Source organism: Amphiura filiformis, chromosome 8, assembly GCF_039555335.1.
Source record: "Amphiura filiformis chromosome 8, Afil_fr2py, whole genome shotgun sequence".
NCBI classification, from domain to species: domain Eukaryota; kingdom Metazoa; phylum Echinodermata; class Ophiuroidea; order Amphilepidida; family Amphiuridae; genus Amphiura; species Amphiura filiformis.
This window is the reverse complement of record NC_092635.1, coordinates 23,384,040-23,399,388: the sequence shown is the minus strand read 5'-3', so window position 1 is coordinate 23,399,388 and position 15,349 is coordinate 23,384,040.

The following is a 15,349-nucleotide window of genomic DNA, read 5'->3' as shown; positions in this document are numbered from 1 at the left end:
GGTGAGAATGAGCAAATCTTGCGTCCTGCTCCACCTGACAGGTACGTCTATATGTAAGGTCATAATGTGTCACCAAAATTTGAATAAAAATATCAGAAACTCAAGAAGCAACCCCTCGACCCCACTCAGGGTGAAGCGACTATGCCCGCCTCAAATACCTGATTTTCCGGTCCGCTGTGACGGCAATAGTGGGAGGGGCATCTCCTATTCGAAAAAAATTACATTATTCAATTATGTAAGCAGTGGCATGACATGAATGAGTAAATACGAGATCAATACAATGAATTGGAGGCTGCATTTTGAATGTGCCTTTTCTTTACCCAAAGTTGCAGGAAATTGAAAATAACAAACTGACCTCGAATCTTTGCAGTAGATGATGTTATTGCAGTACTTGTGATTACTTTAGTTCATTGTGATTATAATATAGATCACATTTTGTTTTTGTTAGATTATCTTTTTGCCATTTTATGAAAACAGGAATTCTTATTTAATGATCACACAATGTTATTCACACTAACCTGTGTGATATTAAACTTTGGTTTGATCAAACCGAAATGTTCATTCTGCTGACATTTAAGGTTATATATACTGACATTGTCATCAGCTTGTCAAATATTTACCCTTTTACTGCCAAGTCACAAATTGCAATGGACCGACAAACTCTAAATCTTACCTTTCAAAGTAAACGATACCCAAAGGTTACCTCACGAATTCTAGCTGTTACACAGTTAATGCCATTACAACATAGCGTGGAATCTCAACGACATGCGACGATTGGCAAAACTTAGACAAACCATTGTAATAGAAATCAAACCGCAGAGTAAACACTTCATATTGGAATAAATATGACTTTTAAGTCATAAAAAACATTGAAACATGTATGGACACAAAACGTCATAATTACTGAATACCCGTCGTCTATCCGTGACTCAGTGCGGTTCGAGTTTGAAATTCAAAACTAAAATATGTTTGAAGATTCCGTATGCAAAGTTACCTGAACTATTAAAAAGTATACTAAGTGTTTAAAAATTGCCTGAAATTGTGGCGAATTTCGCACCATACATGATTACGCACAACATTTTTGCAGATCGCTCGATACTAAGTGCATCCAAGAAAATATGCCTAAAACCCATAAGCAAGGTTTCTTGCACTCTCATTAGTGGGCAAAGGGTAGCCAGGGATCTAATGTCAGGTACCTTTTTACCGAATGAATTTTGGGATATAATTCCTACACATGACCGATTGTAACACAACAATGTATATAAGCTAGTTATATAAAAACAGTAATTCATAGAAAACAGAATTATTAAACTTTGGTACACTAACAGGAGCACTTTCACCGGGTCCATCGGCGTCTCCAGCTGATGTTATTGCTCTGAAGATATGTTGTTGCTAGTGATGTTGTTGAGACACCTGCGATGACGTCACAGATGTATATGACGTCAAACAAGAAGATATTGTGGCGCCCCTTGGTTCGGGGTGTGGGTGGGTGGGGGGGGGGGGTCAGGAGGTTATTCCAGACAGTGTTGATGTCTAACCCTTTGTTACGGTTCAGTCTGGGTCTTTTAGTTCTGATATGGATTGCTTCCAAGACCCTAAGAGGGAAGTCCTGAGACTCCGTTTTAACACTTTTACGTTTTTCCAGTCAATCTGGATAAACACTGTATAGGTAATCACAGTCTTTACAAGGGATGTTGGAAACAACCCTAGATTGCTTTTCGCGATCTGCGTAGGGTATTCCGAGGTTTGAACACATGCAGAGTTAAAAGCCCTGCGCAGCCGTTCCAAAAGGGCTTCAACGCAAGGCTTTGGAGCGATTGACAGTAAAACATACTGGGAATTATACCTACCAGCAAAAAGACGGGTGTGCGATGGGAATTCCATGTAACCCGTTGACAGCGAGTGCTTACATGAAACACTTTGAACGTATTGCTCTACGTGGTATCGTTATGTGGATGACACATTCTGCTTTATTAAATCGGCGTATGTGCAAGAGTTCACATAAACAGTCAGGACCCTAATATCAAATTCACATGCGAGAAAGAGGGCAACTCCCTTTCCTCGATACGCTAATCTCTCGAAAACAGAACGGATCGGTAAAAATCCGAGTGTGCCTCAAGCCTACTCACACGGATCAGTATTTGAACTTTAGCTCGCACCTTCCGCTGGAACGCAAACTGCGTGTCGTTAGAACCCTGTTTTATATATAACAAATTCTGAAGAATTGTGAAGGAGGTGTTACACGAAAGCGGCTATCATAACTGGACATTGTTCAATATCTAAATTCCCGGGCACCGAAATTATCTGGTGCAATGACGTCCCAGTATTACAAAGAAGGCTGAAGACAGTTGAGCACAAATACTCATGACGTCATTGCCCTAGATAATTTCGGCGCGGGAATTTTGAATATCGCGTGTTGATTGCCGGAGACTACCTTTAAACTGCGTTTCCCGTCGTTAGCCGAGCGTGTAAGCGATGTTCATAACAATGTACGTACATGACGTACTGGATTGGTCAACATATCAAAAAGACCGACCTCAGTCGCGATCGACGTTGTGACACGCATTGGCGAAATAGGCGCTGGGATGAAGTAGCGATTTGCTTTTATGTGCCTCATTATTTTGTTTTTTATTTCAACAACTCTTCCTATACCTTTGTACAGGAGCCAAGCGTTGTTAATCCGTGACGAATCAACACTTTTCCAGTAGCGTATACGCGAATGCAGGGTTACGCGTACGCGTTACGCGTGAGCGAGTAAAATTCGTCATGCCTGGAACTTATGCGTAAACACTTTCTTAATTATGTTATTAAAGTAACAGCTAAACTTTTCCGCTTTATTCTTTAGTTTTATTGCTGATATCAACAGAAAAATCACTGATCTTCTTGCAAGGTAGAGTGTCAATGACAAAACGGATATTCCGAATGAAAAAAACATGTCGCAACTCGTGTCCGGCGCGTCTGCGTGGTTTACTTCGCTAGCTGCCCTCGCGAAGTAAACCACGCAGACGACGCGGACGCTTCGTTGTTAATCGGTGATGAACAACGGTGAAACATGATTGAATCCCTAAAGCAACATTAATTTGATCTCGTGCGCTAGTTTGTAATGTAAGAGTGTTTCTATATGTATATGATGCATAAGCCTCTTCCCTAGTTGTAAATATTATTGCCAATCTATCATACAAATAAATCGTCCTAGACATTCATTTGAAATTAATCGCACCAAGGGAAAGGTAAAGATTAAACACAAGCACTCATGAGAATAAGCTTTTGATATTGCGGCGAATATTTGTATTATTGATACCGAAAATACGGTGCAAATCTCCTTCATCGCCATTGTATATACAATTTGTCAATGAGTGTTATTCCCATGGCGTTGTCATAAATCAAGAATAACACCATTTTGAACACCCATTGCTATGGTGATATTACTTTTTTTCATCAAACAAACAATTTATCAGTGGCTCTGCTCACAGCTCAGACTGAAATTATATTTGGAATAAATATTATAAATTGTCACAAATTAAAATCACAAACCGCGAAAGATCGCCAACAACTGCCGCGAAATCTGGATATCCAACTAGATTGCCCCGAAGGGCTACAAAGAATCACACACCACGAAATATGGATATCCAACAAGCTTAAATTATAAATTAGCTCCCGATAGAGGGCAGGGCTTGATAAGGGAAATTCAAATCACACACCGCGAAAGATCGCCGCCAACCGCCTTTTAATAGGGATATCCAATTAGATTGCCCCGCAGGGCTACAAAGAACCACAAACCGCGAAATTTGGATATCAACCAGATTGCCCGTAGGCCTATCGATTATAAAGAACCATAAACCGCGAAATATGGATATCCAACAAATTAAGACCACAAACCGCGAAAGATCGCCAACAACTGCCGCTCAATATTGATATCCAACTAGGTTGCCCCGCAGGGCTATAAAGAACCACAAACCGAGAAATTGGGATATGCAACTATTAACCCACAGGGTTTCAAAGAACCACAAACCACGAAATATGGATATCCAACAAACTTAAACTATAAATTAGCTCCCGATAGAGGGCAGGGCTTGATGAGGTAAATTAAAACCACAAAACATCGCCGATAACTGCCGCTTAATAGGGATATCCAACTAGATTCCCCGCAGGGCTACAAAGAACCACAAACCGCGAAATTTGGATATCCAACTAGATTGCCCGCAGGTCTATCGATTATAAAGTGGTTGCACCCTAGTAAAAACACAAAATTACGAAAATTTCCACTCGCTGAAATTCACCCCACCCCCGGAAAAAAATTACATTATTCAATTATGTAAGCAGTGACATGACATGAATGAGTAAATAAGAGATCAATACAATGAATTGGAGGCTGCATTTTGAATGTACATTTTCTTTACCCAAAGTTGCAGGAAATCGAAAATAACAGACTGACCTCGAATCTTTGCAGAAGATGTTATTGCAGTAATTGTGATTACTTTAGTTCATTGTGATTATAATAGATCACATTTTGTTTTTGTTAGATTATCTTTTTGCCATTTTATGAAAACAGGAATTCTTATTTAATGATCACACAATGTTATTCACACTACGACCTGTGTGATATTAAACTTTGGTTTGATCAAACCGAAATGTTCATTCTGCTGACATTTAAGGTTATATATACTGACATTGTCATCAACTTGTCAAATATTTACCCTTTTACTGCCAAGACACAAATTGCAATGGACCGACAAACTCTAAATCTTACATTTCAAAGTAAACGATGCCTAAAGGTTACCTCACATGCTAGTTGTTACACAGTTAATGCCATTGCAACAATCTCAACGACATGAGACGATTGTAATATAAATCAAACCGCAGAGTAAACACCTTAAAACAAATTATATATGAATATTGGAATAAATATGACATTAAACATTGAAACATCTATGGACACAAAATGTCATAATCGCTGAATACCCGTCGTCTATCCGTGACTCAGTTCGGTTCGAGTTTGAAATTCTAAACTAAATATGTTTGAAGATTCCGTATGCAAAGTTACCTGAACTATTAAAAATTACACTAGGTGTTTAAAAATTGCCTGAAATTGTGGCGAATTTCGCACCATACATGATTACGCACAACATTTTTGCAGATCGCTCGAAACTAAGTGCATCCAAGAAAATATGCCTAAAACCCATAAGCAAGGTTTCTTGCACTCTCATTAGTGGGCAAAGGGTAGCCAGGGATCTAATGTCAGGTACCTTTTTACTAAATGAATTTTGGGATATAATTCCAACACATGAACGATTGTAACACTACAATGTATATGAGCTAGTTATATAAAAACAGTAATTTATAGAAAACTTTGGTACACTAACAGGAGCTCTTTCACCGGGTCAATCGGAAGATATGTTGTTGCTAGTGATGTTGTTGAGACACCTGCGATGACGTCACAGATGTATATGACGTCAAACAAGAAGATGTTGTGGCGCCCCCTTGGTTCGGGGTGTGGGTGACGGGGGGGGTTCAGGAGGTTATTCCAGAGAGTGTTGATGTCTAATCCTTTGTTACGGTTCAGTCTGGGTCTTTTAGTTCTGATATGGATTGCTTCCAAGACCCTAAGAGGGAAGTCCTGAGACTCCGTTTTAACACTTTTACGTTTTTCCAGTCAATCTGGATAAACACTGTATAAGCAATCACAGTCTTTACAAGGGATGTTGTAAACAACCCTAGATTGCTTTGCGCGATCTGCGTAGGGTATTCCGAGGTTTGAACACCTGCAGAGTTAAAAGCCCTGCGCAGCCGTTCCAAAAGGCCTTCAACGCAAGGCTGTGGAGCGATTGACAGTAAAACATAATGGAAATTATACCTACCAGCAAAAACACGGGTGTGCGATGGGAAGTCCATGTAACCCGTTGACAGCGAGTGCTTACATGAAACATTTTGAACGTATTGCTCTACGTGGTATCGTTATGTGGATGACACATTCTGCTTTATTAAATCGGCGTATATGCAAGAGTTCACATAAACAGTCAGGACCCTAATATCAAATTACATGCGAGGAAGAGGGCAACTCCCTTTCCTCGATACGCTAATCTCTCGAAAACAGGACGGATCGGTAAAAATCCGAGTGTGCCTCAAGCCTACTCACACGGATCAGTATTTGAACTTTAGCTCGCACCTTAAGCTGGAACGCAAACTGAGTGTCGTTAGAACCCTGTTTTATATATAACAAATTCTGAAGAAATGTGAAGGATGTGTTACACGAAAGCGGCTATCATAACTGGACATTGTTCAATATCTAAATTCCCGGGCACCGAAATTATCTGGTGCAATGACGTCCCAGTATTACAAAGCGGGCTGAAGACAGTTGAGCACAAATAGAGGTAGAAAGGTAGAGTGGCAATGACAAAACGGATATTCCGAATGAAAAAAAAGCATGTCGCAACTCGCGTCCGGCGCGTCCGCGTGGTTTACTTCGCTCGGGCAGCTAAAGCTAAAGCTGCCCTCGCGAAGTAAACCACGCAGACGACGCGGACGCATCGTTGTTAATCGGTGATGAACAACGGTGAAACATGATTGAATCCCTAAAGCAACATTAATTTGATCTCGTGCGCTAGTTTGTAATGTAAGAGTGTTTCTATATGTATATGATGCATAAGCCTCAGTCTTCCCTAGTTGTAAATATTATTGCCAATCTATCATACAAATAAATCGTCCTAGACATTCGCATCAAGGGGAAGGTGAAGATTCAACACAAGCACTCATGAGTTAAGGTGGCTGTGTACTCTCAGATATGCATGTAGTAAAAGTGCAATAACTTTGTAATTATTCGCGCAAGATATATAAAAGTATACATTTTATGAAGGCAAGACATCAATAAATCTTAATATAAATACAGATTTGGGGTAAAAACAACAATTATGAAGAAAATCACAAAAAAGTGAGTATTTGGCAATATTTGTTAGGTACATCATAACAAAAAACACTCTTTCCAAAATATTTTATTTTGTTTTTAGCTCAATCTTGAGGCTCCATTCCAAAAACGGTTTTTTATTTTTTTGATATTGGCCTTATTTTTTGAGATATTGACCATATAAGGCATCAAATTGAACTTTTTAAAATTCACAAACGCCTATTTGCACAAAATGATGCCTAAAATCATAAATAGACCAAAATATAAAAAATGAGAAAACCGTTTCTTGAGTCGATCATGCTTTTACGATGATCATATTTGCTTACCTATAGATGCTGTATTTATTGAGTTATCGTGTACCTAAATCGTCATTTTACCGAGAAAATGAACATTGAAAGAATGGCCGTTGAAGTTTAAAGTGGTCACATTCTGCACTTTCATCGAATCTTACAGGAGAATGCGGCAGTTTTCGTTTTTCTACCTTATATAACGTGAACATCGGGTAAATCCACAGCCCCTTGAGAAGTTTGAGCGAAATCCATTCATAACTTGATATTTAAATCGGGGAAAGAACTTGAAAAACCCACATTTTATCAGCTAAAACGGAGCCATTTGACCGCTAGGATTTTGTGAAATCAGTGCTTCCGTGGTGCTTCCATAAGATGCGCCGCGCATGTAGATACGCGTTGCGTATGCGTAGCGTATTTGTGCGTTAACAAATTGCGCGATACGCCACGCGATGCGCGGTTGCGCGCGTGTACCCTGCTGGTACAACAAAGATTTTCTTTCCTTTTCAATCTCAAATACGAGTGGAATAGTGAAATAAAATCCTTAAAATATTGCAGTTGGAGTTTACAAATCTGGATTTTCATTCCTTGTATTTATAAAAAACATAACAAAGTACAAACTTATCAAAAAAACCTCAATTTTGCGAAAGAAACCATGTCTAGAGTACACAGCCGCGTTAAGCTTTTGATATTGCGGCGAATATTTGTATTATTGATACAGAAAATCCGGTGCAAATCTCCTTCATCGCCATTGTATATACAATTTGTCAATGAGTGTTATTCCCATGGCGTTGTGAAAAAAATCGTGTCAAACGAGTGCCGACATATTATATATGAAATTATGAACATTATAACGAACACGTCGAACTTCATTGAAAGAATTTATAGATTATATTTTGAGTATGTATAACCAAACAAAAAAATAACATTTCTCAGAGGTGATGGGGTAAAGTAAGTCATGTGTCGCTAAAATTGGTTTGGTTTCAGGTTCAGGTTTGTGAAGTGACGGGTTTAACTACCTCAGTCGTTAAACGCCAGGGGGGAGTCCCCTATATGTAAAGGTGGAAGTGTATGTGCGGCGGTCAAAGGTCCATTTTCAGGCTCTCCGGCAGTTCTTTAAGACCCACATTTGCATCATCCAGTCCATTGATCCTCAAACTCTTGAGTTCAAATTTGGAGAGATTAGCCATGTTTTTGGCCCAATTTAGGATAACAGACCCCCACAAAAATGTTGTATTTTGCCCAAAAATCAGTTCTTAGTTCCGAAGAAAAATTGAAAGTCAGTTATTTATGATAAGGAAAGAGGTACCGCGAGAATGTACCTCATTTCTTAACACAAATATGAACCACTTGTCTTTAATCACTGACATTTCAGTGAAGTAATTGGATTCTTTTCCCCTATATAATATACATAACTTTTGTTCCCAGTGTGTAGTTAAAATTTATCAGGGGTGTAGTACCACCTTAAAGGAAATCTGTAATATAAACTAATCAATGGCTAATATAGTTATATACTCCTACATTAAACATACCAGACGGTCTATATGAATTTCGGAATATTCCTAACAAAGAAAAAGAACTTTTAATCCTTCGTTTCTGCGATTCATGGAAGCCGACATGATAGCTGCTTGCGTATCCTTTCTGCCACAAGCGGTAGTGTAACATTTCACACATACCCTCGGCTACCTTCGGCGAGCGTGTGTTGCTTTATGGCATTCGCGACCCCACAGCGAATTTTGTTTTTAGTGCTGTTTTTACACTTTTCGTTCTCAAAAGACATTGCTGATCATAAATATTACTTGAAATACATTTTTTATGTTCTTCTGTAGTTTTATGGGTAAGAATTGTTGCGTTTTCTTTTGAACGAATGTTGAATCAGAACTTTGGTAGTATTCGCTTCGTGTCACCTAAGTTCACGAGGGACGAGGCTTGTGGCACGGATTTCGCTGGTTTCAAAATCGGGGTACCGTTACAGCGTAATAAAAATACATCGGGTATCAATATGGCAGCCACCATGGATTGCAAACTGACGGCTGATCGTCGTAAGGAATTAAGAATTTCTCCTTTATTGGGACGTATATAAGCGTGGGACTTTTACTGTTTGTCGTTTTTATTATTACTGCAACTATATAGCCATTGATTAGTTTATGGTACAGATTTCCTTTAAAGTAACGTAATCACTTGCTGCCACCATGTGATGACACTGTCGTCCTTTCTTGATGTAAAGAAGGGGATTAACTTCTCTCGTTGATGATTACTCACTGCTGAAAAGTGATGCTATATTATGTGGCTAGTGAGTCGGTGAATCGGTAAGCTTAAAATGGTTACTCAATCCTTAATTCCGGTAGCCAAATATTGTCATGCAAACTTCCTTTTGTGATCAGGCAAACATAACAGATGTACAGTTCTCAATAGCCTTAGTTTATATATTTCTCCTTTTATTTCGCCTGGTTAAAACAACATAAAATTAAAAAGTAAACATGAAAACACCTGATATGCTCTGTGACTGTTCAACACCTGTGGCGCAGCCAGCACTTTTCAGAGGGTGTACAAAGGAGAAGGGGGAAAGACAAATTGTAAGGGGGGGTACACAAAAAGCCTAAAAATCTTAAATATCGGGACGGCCACCATCCCACAGGGGGGGGGGGGGCAAGAAAGGGGAAAACTTTTCACAGGGGGCAACTTCCCTCCCCCCTTGGCTACACCACTGTTTAGTGCTGCGGGGAAATCCCGACTGTGTAAAAAATGTTAGTATTTATACCACACCTTTCACATGTACATGTACACGTGTACCTAAGCGCTTTACATTTATTTATTCCGCTGTCGTTAGAATATGTTCCATTTCACCCTGGGTAGAGAGAGAGAGAGGCAAGTAAGGTAAAGCACCTTGCCCAAGAGCACAAAGGCACCGCCGTGGAACTCGCGAACAGATTTTAGCAGACCCCGTACCTCCGCGCCAACGTGCCCCATTTCCATATTATGGATTGCTACTCATGCCATAATTAAGTAATATGACATATCACTGCATGATAGGTAAGATGTCAATTTATATAGATTCATCAGGGAGTACATCGAAGTTTTACAAATAACTGTTAGAATACACGAAGAATATGTACTATTTTTGTATCATGTCCCCCTGGTGTGATTTGCACTCCGTAAATATAATATTTGACCATTTCAGCATTAACTTTAAAAAGCGCGATTTTATTTAAATTTCGACTATATTTAGCAATTTTTAGCTTCAATGTGGCAATTTATTTCTGCGCATGATCGTGTTGCAGTGCTAGGGGCAATTAAAACTCCGGCTCTAAAAACCTTAATTGTGGATGATAAACTTTTAATTTATTAGTCAGGCTTCGTTCCATTAATTAAGGGAGTGTTCATTAATACTTTGGTAGGGGGGGCTGGTCTTACTCAGATTTTTCACCCGAAAACTTTTTTGACCCCCCCCCGATGGACCGCTAAACTTTCTGACCCCCCTCTTTGACAGACAAAACTTTTTTGACCCCCCCCCCCCTATTATCGTATAACAAACATTATACTTAAGTGTTGTTTCCAGTGGTGTGGTATCTGGGTCACATGTCATTGAGGATCGAGGCAAATGTTTGAAACATTTTGAAACATTCCTGGTGGGACAATTGCGCATGAAATACAAGCACAAGGAAATTTTCATTTTATACTTAATTTAGATTTGTCCCAAATCAGGGTGTTTATCTGATTTTACAGGGATAAATGAAATAGAGGATTTATTTGGAGGTTCATGGGCACATCAGCATAATTTGGCTATTATGATAGGACAAATGCGCGCAAAAAAATTTGGCCATATTGGAGTTTGAATGGTCAAATAATGTTAAAATTGGAACTAATTTATGCAAAAAGCTAAAATGGTCAAATATGATTTGGTCAAATATAATTTGGTCACGCATATGTACACAGGTATCAGTTTTGGCACCCAAAGACCGTGGCACCTGGTAAATCTACCCATGGGCCTATGTGTACAAAATAATTTTGCAATGAGAAATAGTAAACTGAAGTGTGCAGTAATATATGCAAAGAAATCCAATTTATTTGCAATATTTTCTTGAATTAGTTGTATTTTGATCAGATTGGCAGGCCTACATAATCATGTGTGTAGCCTACTTTGAATAGATTCTATAGTGATAAAAAGTGCCAGTATTTCTTAGACCAACCCAGATGTTGCATGTTGCTGATCATCTTTAATGTTATATTAATTGATAGATGTGTACACTAAGTGCCATAATATTTTCAAACAAAACACTGAAAACCCAAACTTGCTCACGTTAAAAGTGATATAGAGGGTCTCAATGCGCGCGAAGCGCGCGAAAATTTTGGATTTTAAAGCGGAAAACTTTTTTGACCCCCCTTTCCTAGCACCTAAAACTTTTAAGGTTCAAAACTTTTTTGGCCCCCCCTCCCTTTTTACCAGCCCCCCACCAAAGTATTTCTGAACACTCCCTAACCATATTTCCTCGAATAAACGCCCCGGGTGTTGCATTTTCAAACGGGCGTTTATTAAAGGTCATTCCCGTTAAAATCATTAGGTAAGGTTATAACCATGATAACTCAAGCTGCAACGACGAACTATGAACTTAGGAAGACTGACATCTGGTTCACTTACCATTGCTTACGCGTTTGCGACCAGAGTTTCATCGATTATCGACGCTTTTATCGACCATGTGTGCATGGAATGGAAATATATTTACTTGAGGGGGGTGGGCGACTATTCGAAAAAATACGGTAAATTGAGTTACTTTGCTCCGTTTGTTTGCTGGGGTTTGTGTTTAGTGGTGTCTGTGGGTGGGTAGGGGTGTGTGTGTGTGTTTTTTTTGTTTGATTTTGTTTGTTTTTTATTCCCGTCAGTATGTACATTCTTCAGCACTATATATAATACATTTAAATTTCGCTAGACATTATTTCATTTGTAAATGAAATCTTACGAGGCACTTGAGTCTTGAGTCTTGATTTTAGTTTGACTTACACCTGAACGATATTATATAAAAACTATATACATAAATGCATTCATCTCCATGGGTCAAATAAGTGAATGCCCTCCAAAGGACAATCGTCACAATTGACAATCCGTGAGTAAGCATTTAAAGATATTGTATAACGCTACTAACTAAATCAAGACATTTTATTACTTACTTGCCATTATCCTTCTACAATTGACCTTATGTCCAGATATAAGTACCATAATATCTCTCCGCTTCTGCTATTTATTACATGTACGTAAAGATTGTCCCAAAATAATCTAAACACTCTATACCGTAAAGAGGAACAATAAAGACAAGCAATCAAGCTTTAATAAAAAACAAATATGCCATTTACTTCAATCAATGAATCGACTTGGGAGATCTCTGCATTTATATCTTGTATGGGAACTGTGCATACTCAAATAAAAATTCCTTCAAAAGGAATAGGGCGAGCAAATGTCAAGATAAAGGTGTAGTTCCATATTGATAATACAGTGCTACTTCGATTTTCATTTGTCATCATTAGAGAGAAGTGAAATTTGGATTGAAAGAATTAAACTAGGACATGTGGGAAGGTTAGTAGTATTTGAAGTTATCTAAATGGCGAAAAGACCAAGGAGATCAAATTTGCGAAATGATATTAGAACATATCCAAAGGTGTTTTTTTTCTGTATGATAATTATACAGCTACTTACTGTAATTTATTGTAAATTGTTTTATTGGGTTAGGTTTTGTGCAACTTGAGGCATGAAAGACAGTCTTGATAATTATCATTAATGGGAAAGTAAGAAATTATTAAGTGTTGCATATTCAGACTGAATTGCTTGATCTCATCGCGATTAATTTATTGTAACTATAACGTGGATACAAAGCAAATGGAGAATGTGCTGATATGTGATCTTTCTTTTATCTGGTGAGAGAGTTACAAAGAAACAGGATCACGATATAGTAAAAATAATAAAAATGTCTGCATCGTTACAGTGGAACAAAGAAAGCTGCAATTGATGAGAGAGTTTGTTTATGCTGTTCTTGTTAAGCATTCTTTACTCCGTGTTCTGACAATAAATTTTGGTCATAAGCAAGATCAGACCTACCAAATGTGTAACAACCAGAAGTAAGAAGAAATGGCACACACTGCTTGTGTGTAGGTAAGCACAAAAGAAATGGTCAAATTCTTTTGTAGATGCCTATTAATGATTGTGCAAGCGTGACCTTGTATGCAGATACACTAAGATGCACACTGCAATTTCAGCTTATAAATATCTCTGAACAAACATCTTTAAAAATGGACTGATCTTTGTAAGAATGGTGTCAAAAATTATTGGAAAGAGCTATCTACTTTGTTTTTTCAGTACTTACTGCCAATCACATGTTCATTAGTATATAAAAGTTTGAAGAACAACATTAGAAAAATACTGCTACTACAGGGGTTAATTTAAGCAGAACCCAAGCTTGTAATCACTGTTAAAGTCAATGTTAAAAAGTGGAATGATCATGGAAATCATCTCCTCTGATGTTTATTTTGAACTATATCATTTGTTCATTTCATACAATAGAGTTTTGGCCGAATTTTTTACACTTTTCAAATCCAGGGGTGAGTTTAACAAACTTTCATTAACTTTCTTAGGAAACCATTACATAACATAACTCAATATCAAAAAATTCATTCACAAAAAATAGATCCTTACAAAACTTAATCTTTGCCTCAGGGATATTGCTGAGAATTTTAGCTTTTATATGATACCCTATTTGTTAGGAATTATCTTCAAATTCTCTTAGAAAATTATAAATAAGTGAGGCTACATGAGCTCGGTTGTTACGCATTACAGGCCAATATGAGTGCCTCGTTAAGAAATTAAGTGCTAAATAAGCAGTTAATTAAGAACTTTATTTTTGTTTTTTTTTCTGTTTTATATACCTAAATATCTTATTCATAAAAAGAAACAATTAGAATGATGTTAATAATAGTTTAGACTGAATTCTACCAATTAAAAGATCAGTGGTGGGTACACAATGCAATTGGTAGGTCTAATCTTGCTTATGACCTTTGACAACAGTAATATTTTCACAAGATTAAATTTTAATCGTTAGGCCTAATCAGTGTTTCATATTATACAAATGACGTTGTTTACAAGTTTGCGAAGGATACCCAGAAATTATACTTAAGGAAATATTTCCTTAGAAATCTAGGAACTGAACAAACAAAGAAATGAAAATATCTGTTGCAACTTTCGGATTTGCATACATGTAATTCTAGTTGTACAATAATTATTTCTTTAAAACAAACACATTGCTGCCTAAGATGACTTTATAGCATTGTTTAAATATCAAAATGAAGTAATAATTACACATTTTAATGAACACTATCGCATCTGTAGTTTCCCGGGTATATAGACAGCACAAATATTTTCTGCAACACCGGAAGTAATATGTATGCCAAGACTCAGTGCAGAAGGGCGAAAAGCGATTATACTTCTTGCCCAAAAATGAATTGATTACATTTTAGTTATGGTTTTGGTAAAAACGTTTTAATCAAACTACAACAACATTTTTAAAATGTTGTCAACAAGTTATTGTAAAAAATGTTTTTTAATGTTATACCCTTTATATAACCCAACATTTAGACGTTTTCTAGCAACCTTTTTTAATCTTTTGCGAATTGTCTCGTTTTTGGGTTTGTTGGGTTTTTAATCAATCATGCAAGATGTATAAAAGTATGGAATGAAAATTAGTCAAGGAATCTAAATGTAAATACAGAATGTTTGGGAAAATCCGAAAAGAATATTATTTTGGCTAATATTTACAAATGTCTTATTTTTCGGATGGTGGGGACATCCTGTATGATTATATGTTATATTATTTTGCCAAATTGCAATAGTTGGCAAAAATATTGCAGGGATCAGAGTAAGTGAAGTTAAAGTTCACATCTCGACAATGATCATAACGTAATTCCCCTGAAATATACATGACATCATTCAAATGCCATGTATACCGGCAATCTATATACACTCTAATTTCCTACTATTAATTTTTTGAATAGAATTCCTACTCGTTTATTTCTGTTTCCGTAACTATTCGTTTTGATGAGATATACTGTTCATTTTGATTAGGTATATTGAACCAACAATCTTATAGTTTCCGTTTTATTTTAACAAGTATCAATTCAA